The 24,088-nt window shown below is 43.8% G+C and overlaps 1 long non-coding RNA gene across 2 annotated transcripts in view; it reads right to left on the bottom strand.

Annotated features, from left to right (window-relative positions):
• Positions 1 to 930: 930 nt before the first annotated feature.
• Positions 931 to 24,088, bottom strand: part of LOC307181204 — a 459,350-nt gene continuing 436,192 nt past the window's right edge. Inside the window, exon 5 of one of the 2 annotated variants that reach the window (XR_013826102.1) lies at positions 931 to 976. This is a non-coding gene — a long non-coding RNA (uncharacterized lncRNA). Of the gene's footprint in view, positions 977 to 11,621; positions 11,683 to 24,088 lie in introns of those variants that run through there. The other variant, XR_013826103.1, reaches the window with a different exon arrangement.

The raw sequence follows: 24,088 nt of genomic DNA, 5'->3' as shown, positions 1-24,088 counted from the left end.
CCACTTGGAGAGTCAGCGCCTTTAACCTCCTGTTTGGCCCAGTTTGCAATTTCTGCGGAAGATGAACAGGAATAGCGAGAACCAATGAGAGGCTAGCTGGAGGTGTCTGGACTGGCAAATTTAACTCTCATTTTCCAACAGGAAGAGGAATTAACCAAAGGCTCAGCATGCCGGGCCGGAACCAGATTAGGGCCTGAAGCCATCCTGCGGTGTTGCGGCCAGGTCACAAGAAAGCAAGTTGAAGAAAGGAGCTCAGGGGCACTGTAATTCACAAACCTGCAGAGTTATAAATGACAGCTATCGTCCAAAAATAGACTGAAGTAAGGCTGCCAAGAGGACTTGAAAGCGGGGCAGAATTGCAGGAAACCGATTTCAGGAGGTAGACTGGAATTGCATTGAAAGCATAGGAAAAGAGGCAGAACGTCCACAATGATGCACTTGGCCAAAAAGGGCGTATGCGTTTTTTCCTGAATATATTCAGGAAAAAACGCATACGCCCTTTTTGGCCAACCAAGCAAGCTTGCAAAGGAAATCTGCACTACAATGAAGTCTCACTTCCCCCCGGTCAAAAGGGCCATCTGAAAAAAGTGTAAAATCCAGAAAGGCAGGACAGGCCATGGAGAACTGGGAGCCTTGTTATGCTGATGGGCGGGATGTTAATTGCCAACAACCACTCGGGAGAAGTGTATGGTGTTTCCTGAAACATCTAAAAAACAAAGCAACAGAACCTAGGGCACTTCCACTTATGGTCCTATAGCTTAGGGAAATGAAAATCAAAAAGACACAGCCACCCCAAAGATTGGAACGGCTCTGTTTACAAGAACCTCGTTTACAGTACAAGTTCAACATCACAGAAAGTGAAAAATGGATAAAGAAGATGTGGTATTTACTTACAAAGCAATATGACTCAGCAATGAAATCTGTGTCATCAGGCCCTTAGCAGCACAGTGAGTGGATTCAGGTATGATGATTCTAACTGAAATAAGTCACACAGAAAAAGAAACATCATAAGATATCAGTAATACACGGAATGTAAACTTGGCTACACAGGAACTGAATTACAGAACAGAACAGGGTCTCAAATTTAGAAAACCAACTTATGCTTGCTTAAGGATAAAGGTGAGGTGGGGTGCTGCATAAAACCAGAGATTGAAATGAGCACAGATAAAGTTCCTTAAGTCAAATATGGAATAGACAAGAGCTACTCCTTGCTCAACGAAATGGACTCAACACCGCATATTAAACGCCTAAGAATGTACCTGACTAGTAAGTATCGTAAAACCTATGGATTGCTATGTCTCCAAAAGAGAATCAAGCATGTGTACAGGGGCATAAACGCAGCAGTGATAGGATTGGAGAGGTTCGGTGAGCAAATGAAGACCCTTTGAAGTCATATTGCATGGTACCCATTACACGGGTCTCAACTCTCCAGGTTTAAGGTATTCTTCCTTCAGCTAAAACATGCATGTGGAACCCAAGTATGATCAACCATGTGAACGGGAGACGTGTTCAAATATGTCTCAGTTTTCCTCCCCTGATACTCAGGTGCAACATTCCACACGCTTTACTAACACTCTCCCCACTTGGAGAGTCAGCGCCTTTAACCTCCTGTTTGGCCCAGTTTGCAATTTCTGCGGAAGATGAACAGGAATAGCGAGAACCAATGAGAGGCTAGCTGGAGGTGTCTGGACGGGAAATTTAACTCTCATTTCCCACCAGGAAGAGGAAATAACCAAAGGCTCAGCGTGCCGTACCGGAACCAGATTAGGGCCTGAAGCCATCCTGCGGTGTTGCGGCCAGCTCAAAAGAAAGCGAGTTGAAGAAAGGAGCTCAGGGGCACTGTAATTCACAAACCTGCAGAGTTATAAATGACAGCTATCGTCCAAAAATAGACTGAAGTAAGGCTGCCAAGAGGACTTGAAAGCGGGGCAGAATTGCAGGAAACCGATTTCAGGAGGTAGACTGGAATTGCATTGAAAGCATAGGAAAAGAGGCAGAACGTCCACAATGATGCACTTGGCCAAAAAGGGCGTATGCGTTTTTTCCTGAATATATTCAGGAAAAAACGCATACGCCCTTTTTGGCCAACCAAGCAAGCTTGCAAAGGAAATCTGCACTACAATGAAGTCTCACTTCCCCCCGGTCAAAAGGGCCATCTGAAAAACGTGTAAAATCCAGAAAGGCAGGACAGGCCATGGAGAACTGGGAGCCTTGTTATGCTGATGGGCGGGATGTAAATTGCCAACAACCACTCGGGTGAAGTGTATGGTGTTTCCTGAAACATCTAAAAAACAAAGCAACAGAACCTAGGGCACTTCCACTTATGGTCCTATAGCTTAGGGAAATTAAAATCAAAAAGACACAGCCACCCCAAAGTTTGGAACGGCTCTGTTTACAAGAACCTCGTTTACAGTACAAGTTCAACATCGCAGAAAGTGAAAAATGGATAAAGAAGTTGTGGTATTTACTTACAAAGCAATATCACTCAGCAATGAAATCTGTGTCATCAGGCCCTTAGCAGCACAATGAGTGGATTCAGGTATGATGATTCTAACTGAAGTAAGTCACACAGAAAAAGAAACATCATAAGATATCAGTAATACACGGAATGTAAACTTGGCTACACAGGAACTGAATTACAGAACAGAACAGGGTCTCAAATTTAGAAAACCAACTTATGCTTGTTTAAGGGTAAAGGTGAGTTGGGGTGCTGCATAAAACCAGGGATTGAAATGAGCACAGATAAAGTTCCTTAAGTCAAAAATGGAATAGACAAGAGCTACTCCTTGCTCAACGAAATGGACTCAACACCGCATATTAAACGCCTAAGAATGTACCTGACTAGTAAGTATCTTAAAACCTATGGATTGCTATGTCTCCGAAAGAGAATCAAGCATGTGTACAGGGGCATAAACGCAGCAGTGATAGGATTGGAGAGGTTCGGTGAGCAAATGAAGACCCTTTGAAGTCATATTGCATGGTACCCATTCCACGGGTTTCAACTACCCAGGTTTAAGGTATTCTTCCTTCAGCTAAAACATGCATGTGGAACCTAGAGTATGATCAACCATGTGATCGGGAGACGTGTTCAAATATGTCTCAGTTTTCCTCCCCTGGTACTCGGGTGCAACATTCCAGACGCTTTACTAACACTCTCCCCACTTGGAGAGTCAGTCCCTTTAACCTCCTGTTTGGCCCAGTTTGCAATTTCTGCGGAAGATGAACAGGAATAGTGAGAACCAATGAGAGGCTAGCTGGAGGTATCTGGACGGGCAAATTTAACTCTCATTTCCCACCAGGAAGAGGAATTAACCAAAGGCTCAGCATGCCGGGCCGGAACCAGATTAGGGCCTGAAGCCATCCTGCGGTGTTGCGGCCAGGTCACAAGAAAGCGAGTTGAAGAAAGGAGCTCAGGGGCACTGTAATTCACAAACCTGCAGAGTTATAAATGACAGCTATCGTCCAAAAATAGACTGAAGTAAGGCTGCCAAGAGGACTTGAAAGCGGGGCAGAATTGCAGGAAACCGATTTCAGGAGGTAGACTGGAATTGCATTGAAAGCATAGGAAAAGAGGCAGAACGTCCACAATGATGCACTTGGCCAAAAAGGGCGTATGCATTTTTTCCTGAATATATTCAGGAAAAAACGCATACGCCCTTTTTGGCCAACCAAGCAAGCTTGCAAAGGAAATCTGCACTACAATGAAGTCTCACTTCCCCCCGGTCAAAAGGGCCATCTGAAAAAAGTGTAAAATCCAGAAAGGCAACAGGCCATTGAGAACTGGGAGCCTTGTTATGCTGATGGGCGGGATGTAAATTGCCAACAGACACTCGGGAGAAGTGTATGGTGTTTCCTGAAACATCTAAAAAACAAAGCAACAGAGCCTAGGGCACTTCCACTTATGGTCCTATAGCTTAGGGAAATTAAAATCAAAAAGACACAGCCACCCCAAAGTTTGGAACGGCTCTGTTTACAAGAACCTCGTTTACAGTACAATTTCAACATCGCAGAAAGTGAAAAATGGATAAAGAAGTTGTGGTATTCACTTACAAAGCAATATCACTCAGCAATGAAATCTATGTCATCAGGCCCTTAGCAGCACAATGAGTGGATTCAGGTATGATGATTCTAACTGAAATAAGTCACACAGAAAAAGAAACATCATAAGATATCACTAATACACGGAATGTAAACTTGGCTACACAGGAACTGAATTACAGAACAGAACAGGGTCTCAAATTTAGGAAACCAACTTATGCTTGCTTAAGGGTAAAGGTGAGTTGGGGTGCTGCATAAAACCAGAGATTGAAATGAGCACAGATAAAGTTCCTTAAGTCAAATATGGAATAGACAAGAGCTACTCCTTGCTCAACGAAATGGACTCAACACCGCATATTAAACGCCTAAGAATGTACCTGACTTCTAAGTATCTTAAAACCTATGGATTGCTATGTCTCCGAAAGAGAATCAAGCATGTGTACAGGGGCATAAACGCAGCAGTGATAGGATTGGAGAAGTTTGGTGAGCAAATGAAGACCCTTTGAAGTCATATTGCATGGTACCCATTCCACGGGTTTCAACTACCCAGGTTTAAGGTATTCTTCCTTCAGCTAAAACATGCATGTGGAACCTAGAGTATGATCAACCATGTGATCGGGAGACGTGTTCAAATATGTCTCAGTTTTCCTCCCCTGGTAATCGGGTGCAACATTCCAGACGCTTTACTAACACTCTCCCCACTTGGAGAGTCAGCGCCTTTAACCTTCTGTTAGGCCCAGTTTGCAATTTCTGCGGAAGATGAACAGGAATAGCGAGAACCAATGAGAGGCTAGCTGGAGGTGTCTGGACGGGCAAATTATTCCTGAATATATTCAGGAAAAAACGCATACGCCCTTTTTGGCCAACCAAGCAAGCTTGCAAAGGAAATCTGCACTACAATGAAGTCTCACTTCCCCCCGGTCAAAAGGGCCATCTGAAAAAAGTGTAAAATCCAGAAAGGCAGGACAGGCCATGGAGAACTGGGAGCCTTGTTATGCTGATGGGCAGGATGTAAATTGCAAACAGACACTCGGGAGAAGTGTATGGTGTTTCCTGAAACATCTAAAAAACAAAGCAACAGAGCCTAGGGCACTGCCACTTATGGTCCTATAGTTTAGGGAAATTAAAATCAAAAAGACACTGCCACCCCAAGTTTGGGACGCCTCTGTTTACAAGAACCTCGTTTACAGTACAAGTTCAACATCGCAGAAAGTGAAAAATGGATAAAGAAGTTGTGGTATTTACTTACAAAGCAATATCACTCAGCAATGAAATCTATGTCATCAGGCCCTTAGCATCACAATGAGTGGATTCAGGTATGATGATTCTAACTGAAATAAGTCACACAGAAAAAGAAACATCATAAGATATCAGTAATACACGGAATGTAAACTTGGCTACACAGGAACTGAATTAAAGAACAGAACAGGGTCTCAAATTTAGAAAACCAACTTATGCTTGCTTAAGGGTAAAGGTGAGTTGGGGTGCTGCATAAAACCAGAGATTGAAATGAGCACAGATAAAGTTCCTTAAGCCAAATATGGAATAGACAAGAGCTACTCCTTGCTCAACGAAATGGACTCAACACCCCATATTAAACGCCTAAGAATGTACCTGACTAGTAAGTATCGTAAAACCTATGGATTGCTATGTCTCCAAAAGAGAATCAAGCATGTGTACAGGGGCATAAACGCAGCAGTGATAGGATTGGAGAGGTTCGGTGAGCAAATGAAGACCCTTTGAAGTCATATTGCATGGTACCCATTACACGGGTCTCAACTCTCCAGGTTTAAGGTATTCTTCCTTCAGCAAAAACATGCATGTGGAACCCAAGTATGATCAACCATGTGAACGGGAGACGTGTTCAAATATGTCTCAGTTTTCCTCCCCTGGTACTCGGGTGCAACATTCCAGACGCTTTACTAACACTCTCCCCACTTGGAGAGTCAGCGCCTTTAACCTCCTGTTTGGCCCAGTTTGCAATTTCTGCGGAAGATGAACAGGAATAGCGAGAACCAATGAGAGGCTAGCTGGAGGTGTCTGGACGGGCAAATTTAACTCTCATTTCCCACCAGGAAGAGGAAATAACCAAAGGCTCAGCGTGCCGTACCGGAACCAGATTAGGGCCTGAAGCCATCCTGCGGTGTTGCGGCCAGCTCAAAAGAAAGCGAGTTGAAGAAAGGAGCTCAGGGGCACTGTAATTCACAAACCTGCAGAGTTATAAATGACAGCTATCGTCCAAAAATAGACTGAAGTAAGGCTGCCAAGAGGACTTGAAAGCGGGGCAGAATTGCAGGAAACTGATTTCAGGAGGTAGACTGGAATTGCATTGAAAGCATAGGAAAAGAGGCAGAACGTCCACAATGATGCACTTGGCCAAAAAGGGCGTATGCGTTTTTTCCTGAATATATTCAGGAAAAAACGCATACGCACTTTTTGGCCAATCAAGCAAGCTTGCAAAGGAAATCTGCACTACAATGAAGTCTCACTTCCCCCCGGTCAAAAGGGCCATCTGAAAAAAGTGTAAAATCCAGAAAGGCAGGACAGGCCATTGAGAATTGGGAGCCTTGTTATGCTGATGGGCGGGATGTAAATGGCCAACAACCACTCGGGAGAAGTGTATGGTGTTTCCTGAAACATCTAAAAAACAAAGGAACAGAACCTAGGGCACTTCCACTTATGGTCCTATAGCTTAGGGAAATTAAAATCAAAAAGACACAGCCACCCCAAAGTTTGGAACGGCTCTGTTTACAAGAACCTCGTTTACAGTACAAGTTCAACATCGCAGAAAGTGAAAAATGGATAAAGAAGTTGTGGTATTTACTTACAAAGCAATATCACTCAGCAATGAAATCTGTGTCATAGGCCCTTAGCAGCACATTGAGTGGATTCAGGTATGATGATTCTAACTGAAGTAAGTCACACAGAAAAAGAAACATCATAAGATATCAGTAATACACGGAATGTAAACTTGGCTACACAGGAACTGAATTACAGAACAGAACAGGGTCTCAAATTGAGAAAACCAACTTATGCTTGCTTAAGGGTAAAGGTGAGTTGGGGTGCTGCATAAAACCAGAGATTGAAATGAGCACAGATAAAGTTCCTTAAGTCAAATATGGAATAGACAAGAGCTACTCCTTGCTCAACGAAATGGACTCAACACCGCATATTAAAAGCCTAAGAATGTACCTGACTAGTAAGTATCGTAAAACCTATGGATTGCTATGTCTCCAAAAGAGAATCAAGCATGTGTACAGGGGCATAAACGCAGCAGTGATAGGATTGGAGAGGTTCGGTGAGCAAATGAAGACTCTTTGAAGTCATATTGCATGGTACCCATTCCACGGGTCTCAACTCTCCAGGTTTAAGGTATTCTTCCTTCAGCTAAAACATGCATGTGGAACCCAAGTATGATCAACCATGTGAACGGGAGACGTGTTCAAATATGTCTCAGTTTTCCTCCCCTGGTACTCGGGTGCAACATTCCAGACGCTTTACTAACACTCTCCCCACTTGGAGAGTCAGCGCCTTTAACCTCCTGTTTGGCACAGTTTGCAATTTATGCGGAAGATGAACAGGAATAGCGAGAACCAATGAGAGGCTAGCTGGAGGTGTCTGGACGGGCAAATTTAACTCTCATTTCGCAACAGGAAGAGGAAATAACCAAAGGCTCAGCGTTCCGTACCGGAACCAGATTAGGGCCTGAAGCCATCCTGCGGTATTGCGGCCAGCTCAAAAGAAACCGAGTTGAAGAAAGGAGCTCAGGGGCACTGTAATTCACAAACCTGCAGTTATAAATGACAGCTATCGTCCAAAAATAGACTGAAGTAAGGCTGCCAAGAGGACTTGAAAGCGGGGCAGAATTGCAGGAAACCGATTTCAGGAGGTAGACTGGAATTGCATTGAAAGCATAGGAAAAGAGGCAGAACGTCCACAATGATGCACTTGGCCAAAAAGGGCGTATGCGTTTTTTCCTGAATATATTCAGGAAAAAACGCATACGCCCTTTTTGGTCAACCAAGCAAGCTTGCAAAGGAAATGTGCACTACAATGAAGTCTCACTTCCCCCCGGTCAAAAGGGCCATCTGAAAAAAGTGTAAAATCCAGAAAGGCAGGACAGGCCATGGAGAACTGGGAGCCTTGTTATGCTGATGAGCGGGATGTAAATTGCCAACAACCACTCGGGAGAAGTGTATGGTGTTTCCTGAAACATCTAAAAAACAAAGCAACAGAACCTAGGGCACTTCCACTTATGGTCCTATAGCTTAGGGAAATTAAAATCAAAAAGACACAGCCACCCCAAAGTTTGGAACGGCTCTTTTTACAAGAACCTCGTTTACAGTACAAGTTCAACATCGCAGAAAGTGAAAAATGGATAAAGAAGTTGTGGTATTTACTTACAAAGCAATATCACTCAGCAATGAAATCTGTGTCATCAGGCCCTTAGCAGCACAATGAGTGGATTCAGGTATGATGATTCTAACTGAAGTAAGTCACACAGAAAAAGAAACATCATAAGATATCAGTAATACACGGAATGTAAACTTGGCTACACAGGAACTGAATTACAGAACAGAACAGGGTCTCAAATTTAGAAAACCAACTTATGCTTGCTTAAGGGTAAAGGTGAGTTGGGGTGCTGCATAAAACCAGAGATTGAAATGAGTACAGATAAAGTTCCTTAAGTCAAATATGGAATAGACAAGAGCTACTCCTTGCTCAACGAAATGGACTCAACATCGCATATTAAACGCCTAACAATGTACCTGACTAGTAAGTAACTTACAACCTATGGATTGCTATGTCTCCGAAAGAGAATCAAGCATGTGTACAGGGGCATAAATGCAGCAGTGATAGGATTGGAGAGGTTCGGTGAGCAAATGAAGACTCTTTGAAGTCATATTGCATGGTACCCATTCCACGGGTCTCAACTCTCCAGGTTTAAGGTATTCTTCCTTCAGCTAAAACATGCATGTGGAACCCAGAGTATGATCAACCATGTGAACGGTAGACGTGTTCAAATATGTCTCAGTTTTCCTCCCCTGGTACTCAGGTGCAACATTCCAGACGCTTTACTAACACTCTCCCGACTTGGAGAGTCAGTCCCTTTAACCTCCTGTTTGGCCCAGTTTGCAATTTCTGCGGAAGATGAACAGGAATAGCGAGAACCAATGAGAGACTAGCTGGAGGTGTCTGGACGGGCAAACTTAACTCTCATTTCCCACAAGGAAGAGGAATTAACCAAAGGCTCAGCATGCCGGGCCGGAACCAGATTAGGGCCTGAATCCATCCTGCGTTGTTGCGGCCAGGTCACAAGAAAGCGAGTTGAAGAAAGGAGCTCAGGGGCACTGTAATTCACAAACCTGCAGAGTTATAAATGACAGCTATCGTCCAAAAATAGACTGAAGTAAGGCTGCCAAGAGGACTTGAAAGCGGGGCAGAATTGCAGGAAACTGATTTCAGGAGGTAGACTGGAATTGCATTGAAAGCATAGGAAAAGAGGCAGAATGTCCACAATGATGCACTTGGCCAAAAAGGGCGTATGTGTTTTTTCCTGAATATATTCAGGAAAAAACGCATACACCCTTTTTGGCCAACCAAGCAAGCTTGCAAAGGAAATCTGCACTACAATGAAGTCTCACTTACCCCCAGTCAAAAGGGCCATCTGAAAAAAGTGTAAAATCCAGAAAGGCAGGACAGGCCATGGAGAACTGGAAGCCTTGTTATGCTGATGGGCGGGATGTAAATTGCCAACAACCACTCGGGAGAAGTGTATGGTGTTTCCTGAAACATCTAAAAAACAAAGCAACAGAGCCTAGGGCACTTCCACTTATGGTCCTATAGCTTAGGGAAATTAAAATCAAAAAGACACTGCCACCCCAAAGTTTGGAACGGCTCTGTTTACAAGAACCTCGTTTACAGTACAAGTTCAACATCGCAGAAAGTGAAAAATGGATAAAGAACTTGTGGTACTTACGTACAATGCAGTATCACTCAGCAATGAAATCTATGTCATCAGGCCCGTAGCAGCATAATGAGTAGATTCAGGTACGATGATTCTAACTGAAATAAGTCACACAGAAAAAGAAACATCATAAGATATGACTAATACACGGAATGTAAACTTGGCTACACAGGAACTGAATTCCAAAACAGAAAAGGTTCTCAAATTTAGAAAACCAACTTATGCTTGCTTAAGGGGAAAGGTGAGTTGGGTTGCTGCATAAAACCAGAGATTGAAATGAGCACAGATAAAGTTCCTTAAGCCAAATATTGAATAGACAAGAGCTACTCCTTGCTCAACGAAATGGACTCAACACCGCATATTAAACGCCTAAGAATGTACCTGACTAGTAAGTATCTTAAAACCTATGGATTGCTATGTCTCCGAAAGAGAATCAAGCATGTGTACAGGGGCATAAACGCAGCAGTGATAGGATTGGAGAGGTTCGGTGAGCAAATGAAGACCCTTTGAAGTCATATTGCATGGTACCCATTCCACGGGTTTCAACTACCCAGGTTTTAGGTATTCTTCCTTCAGCTAAAACATGCATGTGGAACCCAGAGTATGATCAACCATGTGATCGGGAGACGTGTTCAAATATGTCTCAGTTTTCCTCCCCTGGTACTCGGGTGCAACATTCCAGATGCTTTACTAACACTCTCCCCACTTGGAGAGTCAGCGCCTTTAACCTCCTGTTTGGCACAGTTTGCAATTTCTGCGGAAGATGAACAGGAATAGCGAGAACCAATGAGAGGCTAGCTGGAGGTGTCTGGACGGGCAAATTTAACTCTCATTTTGCAACAGGAAGAGGAAATAACCAAAGGCTCAGCGTTCCGTACCGGAACCAGATTAGGGCCTGAAGCCATCCTGCGGTATTGCGGCCAGCTCAAAAGAAAGCGAGTTGAAGAAAGGAGCTCAGGGGCACTGTAATTCACAAACCTGCAGTTATAAATGACAGCTATCGTCCAAAAATAGACTGAAGTAAGGCTGCCAAGAGGACTTGAAAGCGGGGCAGAATTGCAGGAAACCGATTTCAGGAGGTAGACTGGAATTGCATTGAAAGCATAGGAAAAGAGGCAGAACGTCCACAATGATGCACTTGGCCAAAAAGGGCGTATGCGTTTTTTCCTGAATATATTCAGGAAAAAACGCATACGCCCTTTTTGGTCAACCAAGCAAGCTTGCAAAGGAAATGTTCACTATAATGAAGTCTCACTTCCCCCCGGTCAAAAGGGCCATCTGAAAAAAGTGTAAAATCCAGAAAGGCAGGACAGGCCATGGAGAACTGGGAGCCTTGTTATGCTGATGAGCGGGATGTAAATTGCCAACAACCACTCGGGAGAAGTGTATGGTGTTTCCTGAAACATCTGAAAAACAAAGCAACAGAGCCTAGGGCACTGCCACTTATGGTCCTATAGCTTAGGGAAATTAAAATCAAAAAGACACAGCCACCCCAAAGTTTGGGACGCCTCTGTTTACAAGAACCTCGTTTACAGTACAAGTTCAACATCGCAGAAAGTGAAAAATGGATAAAGAAGTTGTGGTATTTACTTACAAAGCAATATCACTCAGCAATGAAATCTGTGTCATCAGGGCCTTAGCAGCACAATGAGTGGATTCATGTATGATGATTCTAACTGAAATAAGTCACACAGAAAAAGAAACATCATAAGATATCAGTAATACACGGAATGTAAACTTGGCTACACAGGAACTGAATTACAGAACAGAACAGGGTCTCAAATTTAGAAAACCAACTTATTCTTGCTTAAGGGTAAAGGTGAGTTGGGGTGCTGCATAAAACCAGAGATTGAAATGAGCACAGATAAAGTTCCTTAAGCCAAATATGGAATAGACAAGAGCTACTCCTTGCTCAACGAAATGGACTCAACACCCCATATTAAACGCCTAAGAATGTACCTGACTAGTAAGTATCTTAAAACCTATGGATTGCTATGTCTCCGAAAGAGAATCAAGCATGTGTACAGGGGCATAAACGCAGCAGTGATAGGATTGGAGAGGTTCGGTGAGCAAATGAAGACCCTTTGAAGTCATATTGCATGGTACCCATTCCACGGGTTTCAACTACCCAGGTTTAAGGTATTCTTCCTTCAGCTAAAACATGCATGTGGAACCTAGAGTATGATCAACCATGTGATCGGGAGACGTGTTCAAATATGTCTCAGTTTTCCTCCCCTGGTACTCGGGTGCAAAATTCCAGACGCTTTACTAACACTCTCCCCACTTGGAGAGTCAGTCCCTTTAACCTCCTGTTTGGCCCAGTTTGCAATTTCTGCGGAAGATGAACAGGAATAGCGAGAACCAATGAGAGGCTAGCTGGAGGTGTCTGGACGGGCAAATTTAACTCTCATTTCCCACCAGGAAGAGGAATTAACCAAAGGCTCAGCATGCCGGGCCGGAACCAGACTAGGGCCTGAAGCCATCCTGCGGTGTTGCGGCCAGGTCACAAGAAAGCGAGTTGAAGAAAGGAGCTCAGGGGCACTGTAATTCACAAACCTGCAGAGTTATAAATGACAGCTATCGTCCAAAAATAGACTGAAGTAAGGCTGCCAAGAGGACTTGAAAGCGGGGCAGAATTGCAGGAAACCGATTTCAGGAGGTAGACTGGAATTGCATTGAAAGCATAGGAAAAGAGGCAGAACGTCCACAATGATGCACTTGGCCAAAAAGGGCGTATGCGTTTTTTCCTGAATATATTCAGGAAAAAACGCATACGCCCTTTTTGGCCAACCAAGCAAGCTTGCAAAGGAAATCTGCACTACAATGAAGTCTCACTTCCCCCCGGTCAAAAGGGCCATCTAAAAAAAGTGTAAAATCCAGAAAGGCAGGACAGGCCATGGAGAACTGGGAGCCTTGTTATGCTGATGGGCGGGATGTAAATTGCCAACAACCACTGGGGAGAAGTGTATGGTGTTTCCTGAAACATCTAAAAAACAAAGCAACAGAGCCTAGGGCACTGCCACTTATGGTCCTATAGCTTAGGGAAATTAAAATCAAAAAGACACAGCCACCCCAAAGTTTGGGACGCCTCTGTTTACAAGAACCTCGTTTACAGTACAAGTTCAACATCGCAGAAAGTGAAAAATGGATAAAGAAGTTGTGGTATTTACTTACAAAGCAATATCACTCAGCAATGAAATCTATGTCATCAGGCCCTTAGAATCACAATGAGTGGATTCAGGTATGATGATTCTAACTGAAATAAGTCACACAGAAAAAGAAACATCATAAGATATCAGTAATACACGGAATGTAAACTTGGCTACACAGGAACTGAATTACAGAACAGAACAGGGTCTCAAATTTAGAAAACCAACTTATGCTTGCTTAAGGGGAAAGGTGAGTTGGGGTGCTGCATAAAACCAGAGATTGAAATGAGCACAGATAAAGTTCCTTAAGTCAAATATGGAATAGACAAGAGCTACTCCTTGCTCAACGAAATGGACTCAACACCGGATATTAAACGCCTAAGAATGTACCTGACTAGTAAGTATCTTAAAACCTATGGATTGCTATGTCTCCGAAAGAGAATCAAGCATGTGTACAGGGGCATAAACGCAGCAGTGATAGGATTGGAGAGGTTCGGTGAGCAAATGAAGACCCTTTGAAGTCATATTGCATGGTACCCATTACACGGGTCTTAACTCTCCAGGTTTAAGGTATTCTTCCTTCAGCTAAAACATGCATGTGGAACCCAAGTATGATCAACCATGTGAACGGGAGACGTGTTCAAATATGTCTCAGTTTTCCTCCCCTGGTACTCGGGTGCAACATTCCAGACGCTTTACTAACACTCTCCCCACTTGGAGAGTCAGCGCCTTTAACCTCCTGTTTGGCCCAGTTTGCAATTTCTGCGGAAGATGAACAGGAATAGCGAGAACCAATGAGAGGCTAGCTGGAGGTGTCTGGACGGGCAAATTTAACTCTCATTTCCCACCAGGAAGAGGAATTAACCAAAGGCTCAGCGTGCCGTTGCCAGAACCAGATTAGGGCCTGAAGCCATCCTGCGGTGTTGCGGCCAGGACACAAGAAAGCGAGTTGAAGAAAGGAGCTCAGGGGCACTGTAATTCACAAACCTGCAGAGTTATAAATGACAGCAATCGTCCAAAAATAGACTGAAGTAAGGCTGCCAAGAGGACTTGAAAGCGGGGCAGAATTGCAGGAAACTGATTTCAGGAGGTAGACTGGAATTGCATTGAAAGCATAGGAAAAGAGGCAGAACGTCCACAATGATGCACTTGGCCAAAAAGGGCGTATGCGTTTTTTCCTGAATATATTCAGGAAAAAACGCATACGCCCTTTTTGGCCAACCAAGCAAGCTTGCAAAGGAAATGTGCACTACAATGAAGTCTCACTTCCCCCCGGTCAAAAGGGCCATCTGAAAAAAGTGTAAAATCCAGAAAGGCAGGACAGGCCATGGAGAACTGGGAGCCTTGTTATGCTGATGGGCGGGATGTAAATTGACAACAACCACTCGGGAGAAGTGTATGGTGTTTCCTGAAACATCTAAAAAACAAAGCAACAGAGCCTAGGGCACTGCCACTTATGGTCCTATAGCTTAGGGAAATTAAAATCAAAAAGACACAGCCACCCCAAAGTTTGGAACGGCTCTGTTTACAAGAACCTCGTTTACAGTACAAGTTCAATATCACAGAAAGTGAAAAATGGATAAAGAAGTTGTGGTATTTACTTACAAAGCAATATCACTCAGCAATGAAATCTATGTCATCAGGCCCTTAGCAGCACAATGAGTGGGTTCAGGTATGATGATTCTAACTGAAATAAGTCACACAGAAAAAGAAACATCATAAGATATCAGTAATACACGGAATGTAAACTTGGCTACACAGGAACTGAATTAAAGAACAGAAAAGGGTCTCAAATTTAGAAAACCAACTTATGCTTGCTTAAGGGTAAAGGTGAGTTGGGGTGCTGCATAAAAACAGAGATTGAAATGAGCACAGATATAGTTCCTTAAGTCAAATATGGAATAGACAAGAGCTACTCCTTGCTCAACGAAATGGACTCAACACCGCATATTAAACGCCTAAGAATGTACCTGACTAGTAAGTATCGTAAAACCTATGGATTGCTATGTCTCCAAAAGAGAATCAAGCATGTGTACAGGGGCATAAACGCAGCAGTGATAGGATTGGAGAGGTTCGGTGAGCAAATGAAGACCCTTTGAAGTCATATTGCATGGTACCCATTACACGGGTCTCAACTCTCCAGGTTTAAGGTATTCTTCCTTCAGCTAAAACATGCATGTGGAACCCAAGTATGATCAACCATGTGAACGGGAGACGTGTTCAAATATCTCTCAGTTTTCCTCCCCTGGTACTCGAGTGCAACATTCCAGACGCTTTACTAACACTCTCCCCACTTGGAGAGTCAGCGCCTTTAACCTCCTGTTTGGCCCAGTTTGCAATTTCTGCGGAAGATGAACAGGAATAGCGAGAACCAATGAGAGGCTAGCTGGAGGTGTCTGGACGGGCAAATTTAACTCTCATTTCCCACCAGGAAGAGGAAATAACCAAAGGCTCAGCGTGCCATACCGGAACCAGATTAGGGCCTGAAGCCATCCTGCGGTGTTGCGGCCAGCTCACAAGAAAGCGAGTTGAAGAAAGGAGCTCAGGGGCACTGTAATTCACAAACCTTCAGAATTATAAATGACAGCTATCGTCCAAAAATATACTGAAGTAAGGCTGCCAAGAGGACTTGAAAGCGGGGCAGAATTGCAGGAAACCGATTTCAGGAGGTAGACTGGAATTGCATTGAAAGCATAGGAAAAGAGGCAGAACGTCCACAATGATGCACTTGGCCAAAAAGGGCGTATGCGTTTTTTCCTGAATATATTCAGGAAAAAACGCATACGCCCTTTTTGGCCAACCAAGCAAGCTTGCAAAGGAAATCTGCACTACAATGAAGTCTCACTTCCCCCCGGTCAAAAGGGCCATCTGAAAAAAGTGTAAAATCCAGAAAGGCAGGACAGGCCATGGAGAACTGGGAGCCTTGTTATGCTGATGGGCGGGATGTAAATTGCCAACAACCACTCGGGAGAAGTGTATGGTGTTTCCTGAAACATCTAAAAAACAAAGCAACAGAACCTAGGGCACTTCCACTTATGGTCCTATAGCTTAGGGAAATTAAAATCAAAAAGACACAGCCACCCCAAAGTTTGGAACGGCTCTGTTTACAAGAACCTCGTTTACAGTACAAGTTCAACATCGCAGAAAGTGAAAAATGGATAAAGAAGTTGTGGTATGTACTTACAAAGCAATATCACTCAGCAATGAAATCTGTGTCATCAGGCCCTTAGCAGCACAATGAGTGGATTCAGGTATGATGATTCTAACTGAAGTAAGTCACACAGAAAAAGAAACATCATAAGATATCAGTAATACACGGAATGTAAACTTGGCTACACAAGAACTGAATTACAGAACAGAATAGGGTCTCAAATTTAGAAAACCAACTTATGCTTGCTTAAGGGTAAAGGTGAGTTGGGGTGCTGCATAAAACCAGAGATTGAAATGAGCACAGATAAAGTTCCTTAAGTCAAATATGGAATAGACAAGAGCTACTCCTTGCTCAACGAAATGGACTCAACACCGCATATTAAACGCCTAAGAATGTACCTGACTAGTAAGTATCTTAAAACCTATGGACTGCTATGTCTCCAAAAGAGAATCAAGCATGTGTACAGGGGCATAAACGCAGCAGTGATAGGATTGGAGAGGTTCGGTGAGCAAATGAAGGCCCTTTGAAGTCATATTGCATGGTACCCATTACACGGGTCTTAACTCTCCAGGTTTAAGGTATTCTTCCTTCAGCTAAAATATGCATGTGGAACCCAAGTATGATCAACCATGTGAACGGGAGACGTGTTCAAATATGTCTCAGTTTTCCTCCCCTGGTACTCGGGTGCAACATTCCAGACGCTTTACTAACACTCTCCCCACTTGGAGCGTCAGTCCCTTTAACCTCCTGTTTGGCCCAGTTTGCAATTTCTGCGGAAGATGAACAGGAATAGCGAGAACCAATGAGAGGCTAGCTGGAGGTGTCTGGACGGGCAAATTTAACTCTCATTTCCCACCAGGAAGAGGAATTAACCAAAGGCTCAGCATGCCGGGCCGGAACCAGATTAGGGCCTGAAGCCATCCTGCGGTGTTGCGGCCAGGTCACAAGAAAGCGAGTTGAAGAAAGGAGCTCAGGGGCACTGTAATTCACAAACCTGCAGAGTTATAAATGACAGGTATCGTCCAAAAATAGACTGAAGTAAGGCTGCCAAGAGGACTTGAAAGCGGGGCAGAATTGCAGGAAACCGATTTCAGGAGGTAGACTGGAATTGCATTGAAAGCATAGGAAAAGAGGCAGAACGTCCACAATGATGCACTTGGCCAAAAAGGGCGTATGCGTTTTTTCCTGAATATATTCAGGAAAAAACGCATACGCCCTTTTTGGCCAACCAAGCAAGCTTGCAAAGGAAATCTGCACTACAATGAAGTCTCACTTCCCCCCGGTCAAAAGGGCCATCTGAAAAAAGTGTAAAATCCAGAAAGGCAGGACAGGCCATGGAGAACTGGGAGCCTTGTTATGCTGATGGGCGGGATGTAAATTGCCAACAGACACACGGGAGAAGTGTATGGTGTTTCCTGAAACATCTAAAAAACAAAGCAACAGAGCCTAGGGCACTGCCACTTATGGTCCTATAGCTTAGGGAAATTAAAATCAAAAAGACACAGCCACCCCAAAGTTTGGGACGCCTCTGTTTACAAGAACCTCGTTTACAGTACAAGTTCAACATCGCAGAAAGTGAAAAAAGGATAAAGAAGTTGTGGTATTTACTTACAAAGCAATATCACTCCGCAATGAAATCTATGTCATCAGGCCCTTAGCATCACAATGAGTGGATTCAGGTATGATGATTCTAACTGAAATAAGTCACACAGAAAAAGAAACATCATAAGATATCAGTAATACACGGAATGCAAACTTGGCTACACAGAAACTGAATTACAGAACAGAACAGGGTCTCAAATTTAGAAAACCAACTTATGCTTGCTTGAGGGTAAAGGTGAGTTGGGGTGCTGCATAAAACCAGAGATTGAAATGAGCACAGATAAAGTTCCTTAAGTCAAATATGGAATAGACAAGAGCTACTCCTTGCTCAACGAAATGGACTCAACACCGCATATTAAACGCCTAAGAATGTACCTGACTAGTAAGTATCTTAAAACCTATGGATTGCTATGTCTCCGAAAGAGAATCAAGCATGTGTACAGGGACATAAACGCAGCAGTGATAGGATTGGAGAGGTTCGGTGAGCAAATGAAGACCCTTTGAAGTCATATTGCATGGTACCCATTCCACGGGTCTCAACTCTCCAGGTTTAAGGTATTCTTCCTTCAGCTAAAACATGCATGTGGAACCCAAGTATGATCAACCATGTGAACGGGAGACGTGTTCAAATATGTCTCAGTTTTCCTCCCCTGGTACTCGGGTGCAACATTCCAGACGCTTTACTAACACTCTCCCGACTTGGAGAGTCAGCGCCTTTAACCTCCTGTTTGGCCCAGTTTGCAATTTCTGCAGAAGATGAACAGGAATAGCGAGAACCAATGAGAGGCTAGCTGGAGGTGTCTGAACGGGCAAATTTAACTCTCATTTCCCACCAGGAAGAGGAATTAACGAAAGGCTCAGCATGCCGGGCCGGAACCAGATTAGGGCCTGAAGCCATCCTGCGGTGTTGCGGCCAGCTCACAAGAAAGCGAGTTGAAGAAAGGAGCTCAGGGGCACTGTAATTCACAAACCTGCAGAGTTATAAATGACAGCTATCGTCCAAAAATAGACTGAAGTAAGGATGCCAAGAGGACTTGAAAGCGGGGCAGAATTGCAGGAAACCGATTTCAGGAGGTAGACTGGAATTGCATTGAAAGCATAGGAAAAGAGGCAGAACGTCCACAATGATGCACTTGGCCAAAAAGGGCGTATGCGTTTTTTCCTGAATATATTCAGGAAAAAACGCATACGCCCTTTTTGGCCAACCAAGCAAGCTTGCAAAGGAAATCTGCACTACAATGAAGTCTCACTTCCCCCCGGTCAAAAGTGCCATCTGAAAAAAGTGTAAAATCCAGAAAGGCAACAGGCCATTGAGAACTGGGAGCCTTGTTATGCCGATGGGCGGGAATTAAATTGCCAACAGACACTCGGGAGAAGTGTATGGTGTTTCCTGAAACATCTAAAAAACAAAGCAACAGAACCTAGGGCACTGCCACTTATGGTCCTATAGCTTAGGGAAATTAAAATCAAAAAGACACAGCCACCCCAAAGTTTGGAACGGCTCTGTTTACAAGAACCTCGTTTACAGTACAAGTTCAACATCACAGAAAGTGAAAAATGGATAAAGAAGTTGTGGTATTTACTTACAAAGCAATATCACTCAGCAATGAAATCTGTGTCATCAGGCCCTTAGCAGCACAATGAGTGGGTTCAGGTATGATGAATCTAACTGAAGTAAGTCACACAGAAAAAGAAACATCATAAGATATCAGTAATACACGGAATGTAAACTTGGCTACACAGGAACTGAATTACAGAACAGAACAGGGTCTCAAATTTAGAAAACCAACTTATTCTTGCTTAAGGGGAAAGGTGAGTTGGGGTGCTGCATAAAACCAGAGATTGAAATGAGCACAGATAAAGTTCCTTAAGCCAAATATGGAATAGACAAGAGCTACTCCTTGCTCAACGAAATGGACTCAACACCCCATATTAAACGCCTAAGAATGTACCTGACTAGTAAGTATCGTAAAACCTATGGATTGCTATGTCTCCGAAAGAGAATCAAGCATGTGTACAGGGGCATAAACGCAGCAGTGATAGGATTGGAGAGGTTCGGTGAGCAAATGAAGACCCTTTGAAGTCATATTGCATGGTACCCATTCCACGGGTTTCAACTACCCAGGTTTAAGGTATTCTTCCTTCAGCTAAAACATGCATGTGGAACCTAGAGTATGATCAACCATGTGATCGGGAGACGTGTTCAAATATGTCTCAGTTTTCCTCCCCTGGTACTCGGGTGCAACATTCCAGACGCTTTACTAACACTCTCCCCACTTGGAGAGTCAGCGCCTTTAACCTCCTGTTTGGCCCAGTTTGCAATTTCTGCGGAAGATGAACAGGAATAGCGAGAACCAATGAGAGGCTAGCTGGAGGTGTCTGGACGGGCAAATTTAACTCTCATTTCCCACCAGGATGAGGAATTAACCAAAGGCTCACCATGCCAGGCCGGAACCAGATTAGGGCCTGAAGCCATCCTGCGGTGTTGCGGCCAGGTCACAAGAAAGCGAGTTGAAGAAAGGAGCTCAGGGGCACTGTAATTCACAAACCTGCAGAGTTATAAATGACAGCTATCGTCCAAAAATAGACTGAAGTAAGGCTGCCAAGAGGACTTGAAAGCGGGGCAGAATTGCAGGAAACCGATTTCAGGAGGTAGACTGGAATTGCATTGAAAGCATAGGAAAAGAGGCAGAACGTCCACAATGATGCACTTGGCCAAAAAGGGCGTATGCGTTTTTTCCTGAATATATTCAGGAAAAAACGCATACGCCCTTTTTGGCCAACCAAGCAAGCTTGCAAAGGAAATCTGCACTACAATGAAGTCTCACTTCCCCCCGGTCAAAAGGGCCATCTGAAAAAAGTGTAAAATCCAGAAAGGCAGGACAGGCCATGGAGAACTGGGAGCCTTGTTATGCTGATGGGCGGGATGTAAATTGCCAACAACCACTCGGGAGAAGTGTATGGTGTTTCCTGAAACATCGAAAAAACAAAGCAACAGAACCTAGGGCACTTCCACTTATGGTCCTATAGCTTAGGGAAATTAAAATCAAAAAGACACAGCCACCCCAAAGTTTGGAACGGCTCTGTTTACAAGAACCTCGTTTACAGTACAAGTTCAACATCGCAGAAAGTGAAAAATGGATAAAGAAGTTGTGGTATTTACTTACAAAGCAATATCACTCAGCAATGAAATCTATGTCATCAGGCCCTTAGCATCACAATGAGTGGATTCAGGTATGATGATTCTAACTGAAATAAGTCACACAGAAAAAGAAACATCATAAGATATCAGTAATACACGGAATGTAAACTTGGCTACACAGGAACTGAATTACAGAACAGAACAGGGTCTCAAATTTAGAAAACCAACTTATGCTTGCTTAAGGGGAAAGGTGAGTTGGGGTGCTGCATAAAACCAGAGATTGAAATGAGCACAGATAAAGTTCCTTAGGCCAAATATGGAATAGACAAGAGCTACTCCTTGCTCAACGAAATGGACTCAACACCGCATATTAAACGCCTAAGAATGTACCTGACTAGTAAGTATTGTAAAACCTATGGATTGCTATGTCTCCAAAAGAGAATCAAGCATGTGTACAGGGGCATAAACGCAGCAGTGATAGGATTGGAGAGGTTCGGTGAGCAAATGAAGACCCTTTGAAGTCATATTGCATGGTACCCATTACACGGGTCTCAACTCTCCAGGTTTAAGGTATTCTTCCTTCAGCTAAAACATGCATGTGGAACCCAAGTATGATCAACCATGTGAACGGGAGACGTGTTCAAATATGTCTCAGTTTTCCTCCCCTGGTACTCGGGTGCAACATTCCAGACGCTTTACTAACACTCTCCCCACTTGGAGAGTCAGTCCCTTTAACCTCCTGTTTGGCCCAGTTTGCAATTTCTGCGGAAGATGAACAGGAATAGCGAGAACAAATGAGAGGCTAGCTGGAGGTGTCTGGACGGGCAAATTTAACTCTCATTTCCCACCAGGAAGAGGAATTAACCAAAGGCTCAGCATGCCGGGCCGGAACCAGATTAGGGCCTGAAGCCATCCTGCGGTGTTGCGGCCAGGTCAAAAGAAAGCGAGTTGAAGAAAGGAGCTCAGGGGCACTGTAATTCACAAACCTGCAGAGTTATAAATGACAGCTATCGTCCAAAAATAGACTGAAGTAAGGCTGCCAAGAGGACTTGAAAGCGGGGCAGAATTGCAGGAAACCGATTTCAGGAGGTAGACTGGAATTGCATTGAAAGCATAGGAAAAGAGGCAGAACGTCCACAATGATGCACTTGGCCAAAAAGGGCGTATGCGTTTTTTCCTGAATATATTCAGGAAAAAACGCATACGCCCTTTTTGGCCAACCAAGCAAGCTTGCAAAGGAAATCTGCACTACAATGAAGTCTCACTTCCCCCCGGTCAAAAGGGCCATCTGAAAAAAGTGTAAAATCCAGAAAGGCAACAGGCCATTGAGAACTGGGAGCCTTGTTATGCTGATGGGCGGGATGTAAATTGCCAACAGACACTTGGGAGAAGTGTATGGTGTTTCCTGAAACATCTAAAAAACAAAGCAACAGAGCCTAGGGCACTTCCACTTATGGTCCTATAGCTTAGGGAAATTAAAATCAAAAAGACACAGCCACCCCAAAGTTTGGAACGGCTCTGTTTACAGAAACCTCGTTTACAGTACAAGTTCAACATCGCAGAAAGTGAAAAATGGATAAAGAAGTTGTGGTATTCACTTACAAAGCAATATCACTCAGCAATGAAATCTATGTCATCAGGCCCTTAGCAGCACAATGAGTGGATTCAGGTATGATGATTGTAACTGAAATAAGTCACACAGAAAAAGAAACATCATAAGATATCAGTAATACACGGAATGGAAACTTGGCTACACAGGAACTGAATTACAGAACAGAACAGGGTCTCAAATTTAGAAAACCAACTTATGCTTGCTTAAGGGTAAAGGTGAGTTGGGGTGCTGCATAAAACCAGAGATTAAAATGAGCACAGATAAAGTTCCTTAGGCCAAATATGGAATAGACAAGAGCTACTCCTTGCTCAACGAAATGGACTCAACACCGCATATTAAACGCCTAAGAATGTACCTGACTAGTAAGTATCGTAAAACCTATGGATTGCTATGTCTCCAAAAGAGAATCAAGCATGTGTACAGGGGCATAAATGCAGCAGTGATAGGATTGGAGAGGTTCGGTGAGCAAATGAAGACCCTTTGAAGTCATATTGCATGGTACCCATTACACGGGTCTCAACTCTCCAGGTTTAAGGTATTCTTCCTTCAGCTAAAACATGCATGTGGAACCCAAGTATGATCAACCATGTGAACGGGAGTCGTGTTCAAATATGTCTCAGTTTTCCTCCCCTGGTACTCGGGTGCAACATTCCAGACGCTTTACTAACACTCTCCCCACTTGGAGAGTCAGCGCCTTTAACCTCCTGTTTGGCCCAGTTTGCAATTTCTGCGGAAGATGAACAGGAATAGCGAGAACCAATGAGAGACTAGCTGGAGGTGTCTGGACGGGCAAATTTAACTCTCATTTCCCAGCAGGAAGAGGAAATAACCAAAGGCTCAGCGTGCCGTACCGGAACCAGATTAGGGCCTGAAGCCATCCTGCGGTGTTGCGGCCAGGTCACAAGAAAGCGAGTTGAAGAAAGGAGCTCAGGGGCACTGTAATTCACAAACCTGCAGAGTTATAAATGACAGCTATCGTCCAAAAATAGACTGAAGTAAGGCTGCCAAGAGGACTTGAAAGCGGGGCAGAATTGCAGGAAACCGATTTCAGGAGGTAGACTGGAATTGCATTGAAAGCATAGGAAAAGAGGCAGAACGTCCACAATGATGCACTTGGCCAAAAAGGGCGTATGCGTTTTTTCCTGAATATATTCAGGAAAAAACGCATACGCACTTTTTGGCCAACCAAGCAAGCTTGCAAAGGAAATCTGCACTACAATGAAGTCTCACTTCCCCCCGGTCAAAAGGGCCATCTGAAAAAAGTGTAAAATCCAGAAAGGCAGGACAGGCCATGGAGAACTGGGAGCCTTGTTATGCTGATGGGCGGGATGTAAATTGCCAACAACCACTCCGGAGAAGTGTATGGTGTTTCCTGAAACATCTAAAAAACAAAGCAACAGAACCTAGGGCACTTCCACTTATGGTC

The sequence above is a fragment of the Stenella coeruleoalba genome, assembly GCF_951394435.1.
Source record: "Stenella coeruleoalba genome assembly, contig: scaffold_217, whole genome shotgun sequence".
In the NCBI taxonomy this organism is placed as follows: Eukaryota; Metazoa; Chordata; class Mammalia; order Artiodactyla; family Delphinidae; genus Stenella; species Stenella coeruleoalba.
Note: the sequence above shows the minus strand (reverse complement) of the source record. Positions and strands in the feature narration are given on the sequence as shown.